This window comes from Mytilus edulis, chromosome 4, assembly GCF_963676685.1.
Source record: "Mytilus edulis chromosome 4, xbMytEdul2.2, whole genome shotgun sequence".
Taxonomy (NCBI): domain Eukaryota; kingdom Metazoa; phylum Mollusca; class Bivalvia; order Mytilida; family Mytilidae; genus Mytilus; species Mytilus edulis.
Genome location: NC_092347.1, coordinates 29,715,981 through 29,730,008, shown reverse-complemented (window position 1 = coordinate 29,730,008; position 14,028 = coordinate 29,715,981). Strand labels below are relative to the sequence as shown.

The 14,028-nt window shown below is 30.9% G+C and overlaps 1 protein-coding gene across 5 annotated transcripts in view; it reads left to right on the top strand.

Moving 5' to 3' along the window:
* Positions 1-14,028, top strand: part of LOC139519386 (myocyte-specific enhancer factor 2C-like) — an 84,713-nt gene that overhangs the window by 27,626 nt on the left and 43,059 nt on the right. The window contains exon 1 of one of the 5 annotated variants that reach the window (XM_071311415.1): positions 3,628-4,137. The exons of 2 other annotated variants lie outside the window; for them this stretch is intronic. The gene's annotated coding sequence lies outside the window, so the exon portion shown is untranslated. Of the gene's footprint in view, positions 1-3,627; positions 4,138-10,664; positions 10,795-11,423; positions 12,051-14,028 lie in introns of those variants that run through there. 2 more of the 5 variants (XM_071311418.1, XM_071311417.1) reach the window with 2 other exon arrangements.

Sequence of the window (14,028 nt, the reverse complement as noted above, 5' to 3'; positions counted from 1 at the left end):
TTAGAAGTACCAATAAATTTTGAACAACTTTTACCTTTACTGACAGTGGACGAGTATCTACATCCAATCAATGTCTTGTTTTAATGTAATGAACCAAATCATTTCATATTATGGAAATATAGAAAAGTTGTCGTATTTTAAGGCTATATATAGTTAATGAATATAATTGGTATTACATGTACAAATGTACTTGTAGTGGTTCTTTAAAAAGGTGTCAGTGTAAAAGTTTTGACTGTTTGCAGATTTTCATTTGAAAGGATTCTAAGGTGATTTCCTTTGCTTTATTTGACCAAAACACTGTTTAACATGTGAATTTGAGAAGAATTCCTTATTTAAGTTCAAACTAATCTCAGAACAACTGACATTAATGGTAGAACAAAAGTATCCCTATAAGAAGAAATGGGATATGGTACTGTCAATGCATCCAACATAATTCCCCTGGAAACTTTGTTATAAATAATGCAATAATAATTGTTCCTTTTGGAACAAATATGCAATATATCCTTTGTTCAGTTTAAGTGAAATAATATTCCAGAATATTTCTTCCACTTAGAACTAATATTATTATAAAGGAACTTTTATTCATTACAGAATAGTATAACCATGTCTTTAAAGCATTCTTAATAGAATGCTGGACAATGTAAATGTCAGACATTAAACCAAACAATCACCTCTGAAAAATGGGACAAGAATTAGAGAATCTAGTTAGTGGAGGGAATGGACAATGCCTGATTCATTATGATTTTGGATCATCTCTGCAGGTAGCTGATCATCACAAATGTCATAATTTGCATGTTGTACATGTTGTTGAAATGTATCCTATTCAAAATAGTTAAAATGTAATGATTTCCATGTGACAAGGTGACAACATATCAACTCTAATTCTCATAGCTACCAGAAATAGCACAGGTGTTCACATCATACTTTTAACACTTCTGTTTAGGTTAAATATTACAATTCTACACCTATGCCATGATTCTCATTTACATAAAAGATACTTCTGTATATTTATATCTTTATCTAGACTTATGTTTGCATAGTCAGCAAATGAAGCTGCTTGTTGTTTGACTTTGTTTTTTTGGGTATTTCCCAGAAGAATCATTGCTCATTGTGGCCTGTGTTTTGGGTATTTCCCAGAAGAGTCATTGCTTGCTGTTGCCTGTGTTTTTGGGTATTTCACAGAAGAGTCATTGCTTGTTGTGGCCTGTGTATTTGCTATTTCCCAGAAGAGTCATTGCTTGTTGTGGCCTGTGTTTTAATATTTATAGAATTCATTGCTTGCTGACTGGCCTGTGTTTTGATATTTCCCAGAATAGTCATTGCTTTTTGTGTCCAGTGTTTTTTTTATATTCATCAGTAGAGTAATTGCTTGTTGGGTCCTGTGGTTTTGGTATTTTCAAGAAGAGTCATTGCTTGATGTGGCCTTTGTTTTTGGTATTTCCCAATAGAGTAATTGCTTGTTGTGGCCTGTGGTTTTGGTATTTCACAGAAGAGTAATTATTGCTTGTTGTGGCCTGTGTTTTTATATTTCCCAGAAGAGTCATTGCTTGTTGTGGCCTGTGATTTTGGCTTTTTCCAGAAGAGTCATTGTTTGTTGTGGCCTGTGTTTTTCCTAATATTTTATCTATTTTTTCGTCTACAATAAAGCCTAAATGCAACTCCAGTGATGAGATTGTTTAATATTTAAACAATATGAAGATTAATGTCTTCAGTGTAGGAAATTGTCTTAAATTGTTGATACGTTTAGTTATGTCTCTGCAAAAGGATGTCTTTAATTTATTTAATTTTATTGTTCTTCTAAATGTTGTGATATTCTTAGGGTTGAACAGACTTGAACTGCATGTACTAGAATACTGTACAAAGTATGCTTTTGCTTTTACGAACTAAGCAGCATATATACACATAGAAATGTATGGACATATTTGAAACAGCTGCAACATTTATGTTATGTTGACAATATTAATGGAAAAGACATTGTAATTGTTAGTATTACTTATTGTGTGTCATACTACAGGTCAACATACACATTCATAAATTAAGATATGCCAGATTGAGTACATTTAAGTCGACATGTGTAATAGACCAGGTTTTGTCAAATTTGTATCTTACACTAGTGTTAAATTTTATTTATTCCATGTGGCAGTTAAAAATTATAAGACATGGACTCCAGCTCATGGTGCAGTGATTGGTTAAATCAGGAATAACACTAGTGATTAAATACATATATGTATATGGTAAATGAATGCCAAAGTTGTTTACTCCCCATCTGTGGTTTAGGTCTATGACTGCCACTTTGAGTTTGTTTAGTTAATGTTATAAATGAGAAGCACCTGGTAGTGTTGTGTTTACTTGCAATGACTTAAACACAATGGTTATCACCAGTTTAGCATACATGCTACCATTCTGTAGCACTGGAAACTACTCTCAGTTTTTGGTCTGGTTTGTGTTACTCAGTCTTTACTTTGTTTTCCTTGTTTTTTATTTTTGGCCACATTGTCAATGTCTGTTTACTGGACTTCTGATTTTGGACTGCTCCATTGGTATCTTTTTTTCTCTTTTTCTCTTAGCTAATCCGAGTGCTTTTGTTAAGTAAACAAGATTTGAAATAGTGAGGCAATAATAAGAATAGAAATTTTCAGATTGTTTCTAATTTGTGCTTCAATAATGTATTTGGTCTGGTGTAAATATTCACAATCTTAAAGAAACTAGATTTTGATAACCTTCAATGTTCTTCCTTCCATCCATCATTCTGTCATTTTAACATGAAAGCTTATCCTGACTTCTTTTCAGTAAATGCCTGTAGATATTGATCTGATTTTTTGGTGCAATTGAATTATTGATGGCTTACAGAATTTGTAATTGAAGTCCCTCTTAACCAACTTTTCATTGATATACAACTCTGGGACTTCAAAATTTGTGATTATTATACTGGTCTGTTCTTTTTCTTGTGACTACATGTACCTGTAGATCTGCAGCTGATATTTGGTGCATGAAGGTATAATGATCGATGACTTACTGTTCTAGTTCACATTTGGTTCTGGTTCAAACCGACTTTTCCAAATAAGGCTGCACCCAGAGCCATTCCTGTTCTACCAAACACATCTGGTTTTACCTATGAATACAGTTATTAAAGCAAGGAAAAGAGGGAAAAAAACACTTTTGAAATTGATACTTTCTTTACGATTTGAGAAAAAAAAAGGAATTTATTGATTCCAGACCAACAATTGTCAAAATATCAGTATGTCATAAATTTGATTAAATTACATCAAATTGCAATAATTTCAAATAAAAATTCCCCTCTCCCTCTTTATGAGGTTGGAAGGATCACTTTCAATCTGTTCCACTTTCTTCAAAAGTTTTGGTTATATACTTGGAAATTTTGGGCCAGCTACAAGCCTGATCTTGGCACATGCAGAATTATTTCAATGGACTAAAGTTTAAACTCACTGAGGATGAACATTTTAAATGCTTCATATCATTCAATTTTTGCTGTATGATGCATTGAAGCATAGTTAGTAAAATTCTTTCAACCATATAAAATTATTCAGGAAACATATTTTTAAATGACATGCCATAAAAAAAATAGATGGAATGTTTTCTCTTTATTAATCTTCAATTTTATCATTCATTGAAGCATTCATTTTATGACAAAACTTTACGGATATGAATTGCTCCAATTCTTTTCATGAGCCTCTTAGTTTAAATTGACCTCAGCAGGACTCAGGTTATATTCCTTGTATAATAAGCTGTATGAAGTCTTCCCAGGTTAATAAGATGTAATAGTTCCTCCCAGGTCAATAGGACATGTGACATGTGTGTTACCTTACTCTTAAGGACCTTAAGAGATCAATGTACCGTTAGGATTAATACCTGTAATATCAAACCTCAAACCTTTTTTTAAAAAACTTGGATGGATTAAAATCTCATTATTGCTGCTCATTGGTTTGTGACCTTCATTTTTCCTGGTGACGTCAAAGCACAGTGAAGTGTCATATTATTTCTTGTAAGATCAGAATAAATTACAGGTGTTTTTATGTCATATAGGTATAAGTTGTAAAATCATTATCTATAAGAAGATTGTTACAATTTGTATATTTGGAAGGATTAAAAACAATAACAAGCTATTGATGTGTTGTGGTAAGTAATGCAATACTAATGTATTTGTTTTGTTTATATTTGTTTATATTTAAGCCATGATTACTCTAGCTGAACATAATATCTCGGTTGGATATAATGTCTTAAAATTGTGGTTTAAAGTCGTGTGACAATTAGATTTTTTATTTTTGCAAGCGAATTATATTTCTTATAAGTCTTTTCTCATTTGTACTTAATTTTAGAAGTATAGTTTAGTTGCCTGCAGCAAGAACTTCCTATTTATGTGCTATTCTTATGTTTGAGGTTATTCATTGTAGAAGAAATTAAAACGGTGTTACTTAATTTAAACTTATATAAGTTATATCATGTATATTTTAATGGTGACACCTTCTTATATTCTGTCTGTTATATTGGTGATCCTAGGAAACTGTGTGTTGAGTTGTCATTTCACTAAATACTATCAATAGTGACCTGAAAATCAGCTACACAACAGTTGTTTGAATTGTTGATCTAAATGAAAACACAAGTAGATGTTGTACCTGTTCTATGTAAAACACATGACAAATTATCTGTCTGAAAGGTGGACAACATTTTTCACTTTTGAGTGCTTGTAAAAATTTAACAATCTGACACCTAATGCAAACAGGTTATTGTATTTTATACATTTCTGGTAAAATTTACTCTCTCATATTTTTAAGTTGAACTTGAAATATTGTATAGAACACTGTCTATTGTTAAAGACGGTATCATCACTTACCCTTAAGATATATTTGTGGTTTTTTGTTGTTGTTGGATTGCTGTTTCATTAACATACATTTCCCACATCCCCTTTTACATAGGATCAGAAATTCTATATTACCATTGCCAATGATGAACATCTTTTCATTGTTAACAAATAAGAATGAAATTGCTTCTAAACCTACGCCTTAAAATATAAGTACCATAGTCATTATAGAAATACCAAGATGTAGTATGATTGTAAATGAGACAACTCTCCACCAGAGACACAATGACGTAGGTTGATTTAGCTTCAGGAATGGACTGATGGCATCTGTGACTGTCATTTGTATATTTGTTAATCTTTTTATTCCTAATTGCAGACATTCACTTCAAACTTTAAGGCTGAAGTTGATGGCATGAAATTAGGTCAATTTTGATAGGCTAATCAAGAAATATGCCAATATAATTCATAATTTACTTCACAATGTATTTAGCACTTTTCAACAAAAAATAAAACAACTTTCCAAAGAAAAGAGATATTTGTAGCTGGTTTTTGGATAGTGTTCATTATAATGTTTACATAAGTGACAAAGTTATAAGCTATATGTGATAATTTCTTTGTTAAATTATGCAGTTAATATCTTCTGTCATTTTTTTCTTTCAATTTCAATGGGGCTGTTTCTAGCAGCAAAACACAAGTGATTGCGAAAGAAACGCATTGGCTCCATGTGCTTATTTTATGAAAAATCAGAAAAACTGATTTAGATCCTATTTTGATTTTTGAAAGTAAATTACCTCAAGTAAACAACTTTGCATTAATATTTGATGCTGCATCATCATGCATGCATTCCTGCTGTGCATCATAATATATAAGTGTTATGAATCAAAGAAATTTATTGTTAATCATTGATGATAGAAAAGTAACAGTCTTCATTTGCTGTAAATTGAAAACGTCTACTATAACACAGCGTGTCTGTTTTATGTGAAGCCATTATAAGAATGTTAAGAGACAGATGAAATTTGTATGAGTCATCTGCCCCTAGAACTGTATTGTATACCCTTTTATACCATAGATTTTTTCCATATATTGAGAAACAACACTTTGGATGAGTTATCTGCCCCTAGAACTGTATTGTTTACCTTTTTATACCATAGATTTTCCCATTTTTGAGAAAAAACACTTTGGATGAGTTATCTGCCCCTAGAACTGTTTTGTATACCCTTTCATACCATATATTTTCTCATATATAGAGAAACAACACTTTGGATGAGTTATCTGCCCCTACTTCTGTATTGTATACCCTTAACTTATATACTATAGATTTTCCGATAGATGCCTTTGTCTGATCAGTTAAGACAGAAGCATTGTTTTATGATACTCATCACAGACTCTCATTTCTCAGTAAAAAAAACTTAAAATATAATGTCTAGATGTCTATACTTTGATTGTCACTAAACGTTAAACAATCAACAAATAATCAATTGATCTATACTGTGGCTGTTGTTCTATTAGGTTGCTGTTTCTTTTCTTTCATATGAATTGTAAGTCGTTTTATTCTCACAGGGTCAGCAAGCTGATTGCATTAATTTTTCTGTAAATATAACTTTATTTGGAAAAGCATTTGACATTGAACCAATGATGAAAATCCCATAATTTGATTGCTGAAATGATGCTGTACATGTAAACAAAATGTTTGAGAACCACGGATAATTTGGTGTTTATTTTTGTGGTTAAACAGACTAAAACCACGTAAAACACTTCAGGGACAAAATAAATTTTCAAGACTCTGTAAACTGTGTAGGTGTTGAGCTCGGAAATAAGAGTGTTAACACCGACCATGCTTTATTTCTTTCACGTTGATTTTAATGAGGAGAACATCAGATTTCCATTGATTTTTGTTCGAAGAAAAGCCTCGGTGAATGAAGAATCGGAATTTGGTTAGGACATATACATCCAATTAGAGTTAGTAATCAGTACAAAACAGTGGGTTAGGAGAATTGGGAGTGGGAAAGAGGTGATGTATACTTTAACTTGGGTCATTTATTGATTTCTTCTGTCCACACTATAGACTTTGTTATCCTGACAATTCGGATTAAGATATATTGCTCAGAGTGGGAATACAATGGTGACATAATAAATAGATATTTAGTAGATCTATCCATTATATATTGTCATGTGAGTACTGTATTATTGTCATTTGAAATATTTTTAATTTACAATGAATCCATTAAAGTGTTGATCAACAAAGGTCTCAAATTTTTATGATTTTAATTGGATTTAATTTTTTCATCAAAGATTTATACTTATCTTACCTCTTTATAATCTTGTAATTATCATATACTGGTATTCTATTTAACTGGAGCTCTGAATTTCAAAGAAGTTTCAGGTGCTTGCAAATAGTGGGAAATATTTGCATGAATGTTAATTATTATGCTTGATTTTGATACCAGTTGGTCTATCAGGAAGGGAGGTAACCTCTCTTTCAAGGAAACACCATTACCGGTAGGTATGGTTGCCTTTGATATGACATCATAATAGTGAAATAGAGGAAGACATTAAATTTGACATCTATAATACTAAAATTACGAGGTCCAATTTGTGAGCCGTCATCGGGTAAAAACGACAAATCAAAGAATTCAACTCTATAACTAATATAGGACAATGATGTAGATTAACAATTACACCACTCCAGACCCTTTTGTTTTCCACATAATTAATATTGCCAATAATTAACAAGTTCCGGGTCTAATCCGATACCGATACCAATAGTATATTCACCTGTTAGCTCTATTACCTTATCTGTACGTTCCGCATTTGACCGGCGCACCACCAAACGGTGTATTTAGGATTTTGCTATATACAAGGGTCATAATCAAAGGGCTGACACTACTAAATTCAATCATTGTCAAATTGTTCCCTATTGTAGCTTTATTCAGCAATCAGCAAGACTTTCTAAGATAACTAATATAGGACAATGCTGTTGATTAAAAAATATCCCATTCCTGGATAGCCTGGACCTTTTGTTTTCCAAATAATTAATATTTCCAATAATTGATAAGTTCCAGGTCGACGGGTTCAAACAGAAGGATTTGAAAGCAGACAAAACTGTGTATCTTATAATCGACATGACTTTATCAGATGACAATACCAATTACTAAAATAAGGCTTAGGCATAGTTATATACTTTAATTCAGTCACGGACCCGCGATATCACGGATGTGTACTTGTTATATTTAAAATTATGATTAACAAATATACAATGTATCTGAGAGAAAAATTTCAGACATAAAACATATTCAAACTTATTACAGCAGAAGAAAGTATAATAAATTGGCATAGAATTAGAGAAATAAATCATTGCATAGTGCTTAAAGGTTTAAAATGGGTAGATTATGTGAGAAAAATGAGTGTGCACAATGGTACCATGTAACAGTATGTAACTGCTTGCCAAGAGAGATGTTGATGAAACATATTGATGTGTACATGAGTTGGTTAACCTAAGGCACTTGTCAGATCTGATGTATCTTTACTAGGGATAATGTTTCATATATAATTGACTGTTTGTTGTATATATGTCTGCTAGGAAGGACAGATTCTCTACAATTATTAGTACAAAGTACATTTCAATACAGGGTATTATATGAAAATAAGGGTTGATTCCTGACCTAATCTGGTATTGCTGTGAGTGTCCTGTAGGAAATGTTGTGAACATCTGGCAGTACATTATGTAGGAAGTCAGGAAGTCCAGAATATTCCACATGAAACTCCATGCAGATTTGTCAATGACATATGATACCCCAGATCTCCATTTATATATTTTATAACAATTAAAGGTAAGAATTTTTGGTCACCAAAATTGCAAGTAAGCAAAAATAAAGAAATTGTCAAATATAGTTACAGCCACTAAATATTATACATTTATTTCCCGTGCCCTAGGGAGATATGAAGATTTGTTCACCCAAGAATATTCATATTTCACGAGGGCTCTGCCCGAGGGAAATATCATTTTTCGAGGGTGAGCAAATCTTCATATCTCCTGAAGCATAGGGAAATGAATGTTTTATTCCACTGCATATGCTTTAAATGTTTACTATTAATACATTAAATATTATTTTGCATACATTTCATTTTCTTACTGGCTGTTTTTATAAATTAAACTAAACAGGACATACCCATTGATAAACAATATACGGATCAAAATTTAATAAAAAGTCTTTTTGTTTTATCGTCTGAAATAAATTTGAACATGATGATGATTATTGCGATTGCTATTTTTAGTTTTTAGAAGAATATAATAAGTTCAAAACGTTATGTACATTAACCGCGCGTAACGTCACACAATTTCATCCCGACATTTCAGAGGGGAATATGAACCTCAGAATGGAATATGAAGATTTGTTCAATGACATGTGGGATAGTTTCAACCAATCAAATTTTGATTTCGCTGTCAAAATCAACATAGTTTTCCAACCACTCGCTCAACATTGGAATGGAAGTGACGCCGCCCCTAAACGCACAAATGATGTTCACTAAAACCAGAGTTTTTGACAGAAATGCATCGAACTCGAAAGTTGTCTATTGTTGTAATAACTATAATGTAAAAACCAAATGTTATGTTTAAGTGTTGATGTTGTAGTAGTTTTATTTATTAAAAATATAATGCTGTATTCATAAAAGGTCTGATGAATGATGATACTAATTTTTTGGTAAAATTAAACCATGTTTTTGTATTAAAATAGGTTTAAAGGAAAAACATATTGTATTAAAAAATATTATGTAGTAAAAACTTAATATAGTAAAAACCTAACATAATAAAGTAAAAACATGGTGAAAAACATAATAAAGTAAAAACATGGTGAAAAACTAATTCTAAGTAAAGATCTATTGTAGTAAGGAAAACCTAATATAAAGCAGCAATTTTAAAGTATTAGAGGTTTTTTAAACGAAAATGAAGACAAAATTCTGTGTTCATTAAATTTGTCATATTTCAGGAAGCTTGTGTACATTTTGATATTCCTCTTGCAGCATTTACTCTCAACAAATTTATCTCAACTGTCCCATTAAAATTAGTACATGAAAGTCGATTTAAAATTTATGTATAAACAGCGTTGTTGCGTTTTCAGTTTATGAATATTGACACTAGTATTGATTGGAAATACAGAAATTCATTTGAAAAAGCTTTGAAAGTTTCATTAGGTAAATGTTGATATACAAAGCTATCCAATTGATCTTGACTTTTAACTGTAGACTGTTTTATGGTCTAGTCAATACTTTTCCTTGGTTGAACAGATTGATGTTAATTGTTTTTATTAAAAAGTGTATTAGTGATTGGTACTAATATATTCTATACAATTGTATTTACAAGGATTTTTACGTTAATGTTAATATTTCGTAATTTGCAAGCAATAGTCGGAGGCATTGTTTGTATTTATGTGTGGGCAGATTTCATTGCTTCAAATTTTTTTTTTTATTGTTTTAAAGAAACAATATTGGCTTGGTTTTATCCATTATTTACGCCTTGATACTAAGGAATTTGAGTGGCCTTTTTACCTAATGTTCTTTTGACACAGAAAAACTAGCATGCCGATGCTTCTTTCTCCTGTATTCTTTTCTGTAATCCAATTGTTTTGTGCCTTTCAATATCTGTCTGGCATCAAAGTTTATCTAGTATCCTCTATAAGGTGTCAGCATTCCTTTGTTATTGTGATAGAACATTTTCTATATTAATGGAGAACCTGAGTCTTGGGTTAAAGACAGATAAATCCCCTGTGGGGAACCCCAGTACACCTTTGGAGAAGGTAACAATTCTCCTCCATGTGTCTTGTGTAGGTAAAGATGCATTTGAGATGAGTCATTTTCAGCAACTTTGCAATCAAGTTAAGATTTGGCAGAAGTTATTGCGTATGTTTTCTTCTTCCTTCCATTCTCTGGATATTTTTGTTCTATACTAATTATACTGACTAGGATTATCAAATCAGGTATGTTTATGTTTTATTGCCAGAGTTTATTCTTATTTAATATTCCCCATAAGAATAATTATATTTTCAATACACAATCTCCATCTTTTATGTTGCTGTATATATATAATAACTAATATCCAACCTCAGAGTATCCAACAGATTTTTAGTCTGTGTTTATATTACCATTATAACTTAGTCTTATAATTATCAAGATCAAAAGAAAAAGTTAGTTGCAGTTTTTAAATGATAGGCTATGGCTACCTGAGTTCCAACTTTTATAGAATATCATATGTGTCTGTTTGTTTCTTTCTTTCTTGAAGTTTAATGCCAATAAAAATTAGAAAATTAGGGTCATCTTTAGAATTTCTTTTTTTTTTTTTAATGTTAACCGCTTCTATTAACAGTTTCCAGATTGATGTATATATATGTATTGAATTTCAAATGTCAAAAAAGTAAGAAATAAAAAAAATGAAATGAAGGAGAGTAGAGGGCACATTCAGATTTTATTATGGGTTTTTTAACTGACAATCTCTTGGTGGTTATCTACCAGTATGTTCCAAATAAAGGGGGGTGGGGGAGGGGAGTACAAGTTACTTTAAGAATATAAGAAGGAAATAATAGCAAGAATGAGAGTTCTGTGTGATATTACTCCTCACTTTACTTCTTTAGAGATATAAGACAGTTAAAAACCGTATGACAGTGAAGATGTGACCACAAAAGGCTATGATTTACAATTTAGGGATCATATATCTTCTATGATCTACGACTGTTGATCTTCAATGTATCATATAGTCATTTGTCACCAGAGAATCCAATCTATTTTTATTGTCAGTTTCCATTTTAAATGCTTATTCTTGGTTTTAGTGAATGCCAATTCAGGGCTAAAAGTCTAAAGCTCTAAACTTCAGAATTCATATATTTTACGAACTCGGTTTCATGTAACTATTTGCATTTTGAATTGAAACTATGCTGATTGAATTTAATTCCATACCAATCCTCTTGTAGTTTAACACCATGTATAGATTTTTACATCAATACCCCTATTTTCACGCATTTTGGTAAAGGTGCGAAGACAATAAGTAAATCAATACCTTACACTTTCATGTTTGTATGGACATGAGCAAGTAAATTCCCTCAATTACAAACAGGAAGATACACTATATGTATCCTGTAAGTTGGGTGTTTACTATCAGTCTATATATAGATTTTTTTGTGAATTCTACACTTTTGAGGGATTTTTTCTAAACAAGGAAATAATACTACAACGAATAGAGGTAAGATGAATGTTATATGTTTTTAAGAAGTAAAGTAAGTTTTTCGTTAAATCATATTGACATTTGAGTTTACTATTCCATATTGAAGTAAGCATTAAGTTAACCCCTTAGTGTCAGTTAAAATTTTTAATCTTTCTTGACCTGGTTTCCTTCATTTTCCCATTTGATTTCGCTACTTCAAAGTACAATTCTCAATTATTTCTCAGTAAGCCAGATTAACAGTTTTCATCCCAGGCTTTTTTATATTCTCTTTACTTCATTAAAAGTTGTATATATCCTTTTTAAATATTTTCATATAATTCTCAATCATATGATCAAAGATAAATTTGACGAATTTCAGTTTTAGTGAAAATTTTCATGACCTCACCATTGAGCTATACTGAATTAAAAAAAAAAACTCACCATTATCTGTGATTTCACCGTAACCATTTGTCTGTAGAGGAAATTCACTAGTTTTTGTGATTTCAGACATATCCTCATCATCAACAACTTTTTTCATTAACTATTACAATTTATGTACAAGATAATTGTAATTTATTTGAATTGCTCATAATAATCTTAATTGCTGATGAATTCATAACAAGCCAAAGAATCTCAACATTCTGATATGATAAGCTTTCCATGTGAAATGATAAGCCTTCTTTCCAACAAAATGATTCATTTTAAATATCTAAAATCTTAGTAGGAGAAATGCAGCAATTCTAATTCCAAGTTACAAATACCTGTTATAATACTGAAATTATTCCACACCTGTTCCATGCAAACAGAAACATTCATATTCTTTTTATGGGTTTATAAAAAGTAAAAAGATTAAACAGAAATAGATTTACTACAAATGTTATATATATCTTGATAGTATCTATTTTGGTTCTACAATAATAGCTGAGGTATATATAGACTGTCTATTTAGGCACCTTGCTCAGTCGGCTGAGTAGTGCTAAATTGGGATCATCTATAAACACTAGACAAGCAAAAGATATTTATATTGTGTAAATATAAACGAGAAGTGTAAAACCAGTTTTCAATGAGATTGATCCAGTGACGTTATAACAGGCAAGGACTTGCTGTTTGGCTTCGCTTTATAAATATTGATAATAGAGAAAATTTCTGCATGAAAATTTACATAACAAAATTGAATTGCTTAAGTAATAAATAAGCATGAAATTGATTTCTTGAAAGAGTGGATAAAATGAAGTGCACTTTGTTTAATATATGAATATCTAATCCATTAAATAGGCACCATGGTTATTAAAAGGTTTTTACTGATGATATTCAAAGTTATAGTATATCAGGTTTTGGCATTCAACCTGCATGTATTAATCTATATATCTTTTATTACTGTTAAATATTGTTTATGATGTTGAAGTCAGTTAATGTTTTCTAAATTATCAATTAGTTTGAACGATTTTCTTACTTTTTTTTATTAAACGTTATTTGTACATTTGGTTTCACTAAACTTGCTCAGTTATTTCTAGGATTATTTTTTAATCCAAATGAAGAAGTGGGGTGTATGTATAATCAAAGATGTGGGATTTACAATAAAGAGAGAAGAAGAAAGATAAAGGTGGTGTAAACAATAAATAAATGTGGGATATATCGATAAAAAAAAAAAAATGTTGAATATTTAGATGATAAAAGGCAATGAGGGGTTACACATGTGCAATAAAAGGAAACGAGGGGCAACACATGTGCAACAAAAGGAAATGTGGGATACACATGTACAATAAAAGGAAATATGGGGTATACATGTACAATAAAAGGAAATATGGGGTATACATGTTTATATAAGAAAATTTGTAAGATTAGCACATGCAATTGATATAAAGCATGCATACATGGAACAGTTGAGTTAGATTGGATGAAGGTCAACTAAGATTTGTATTTATGATAGAACATTGCTTTATCCTTAATACAATCATCTAAGATTCTAAAAATATTTTAATACACTGTAATACGCAAGTAAGGTTTTTTAAGGACA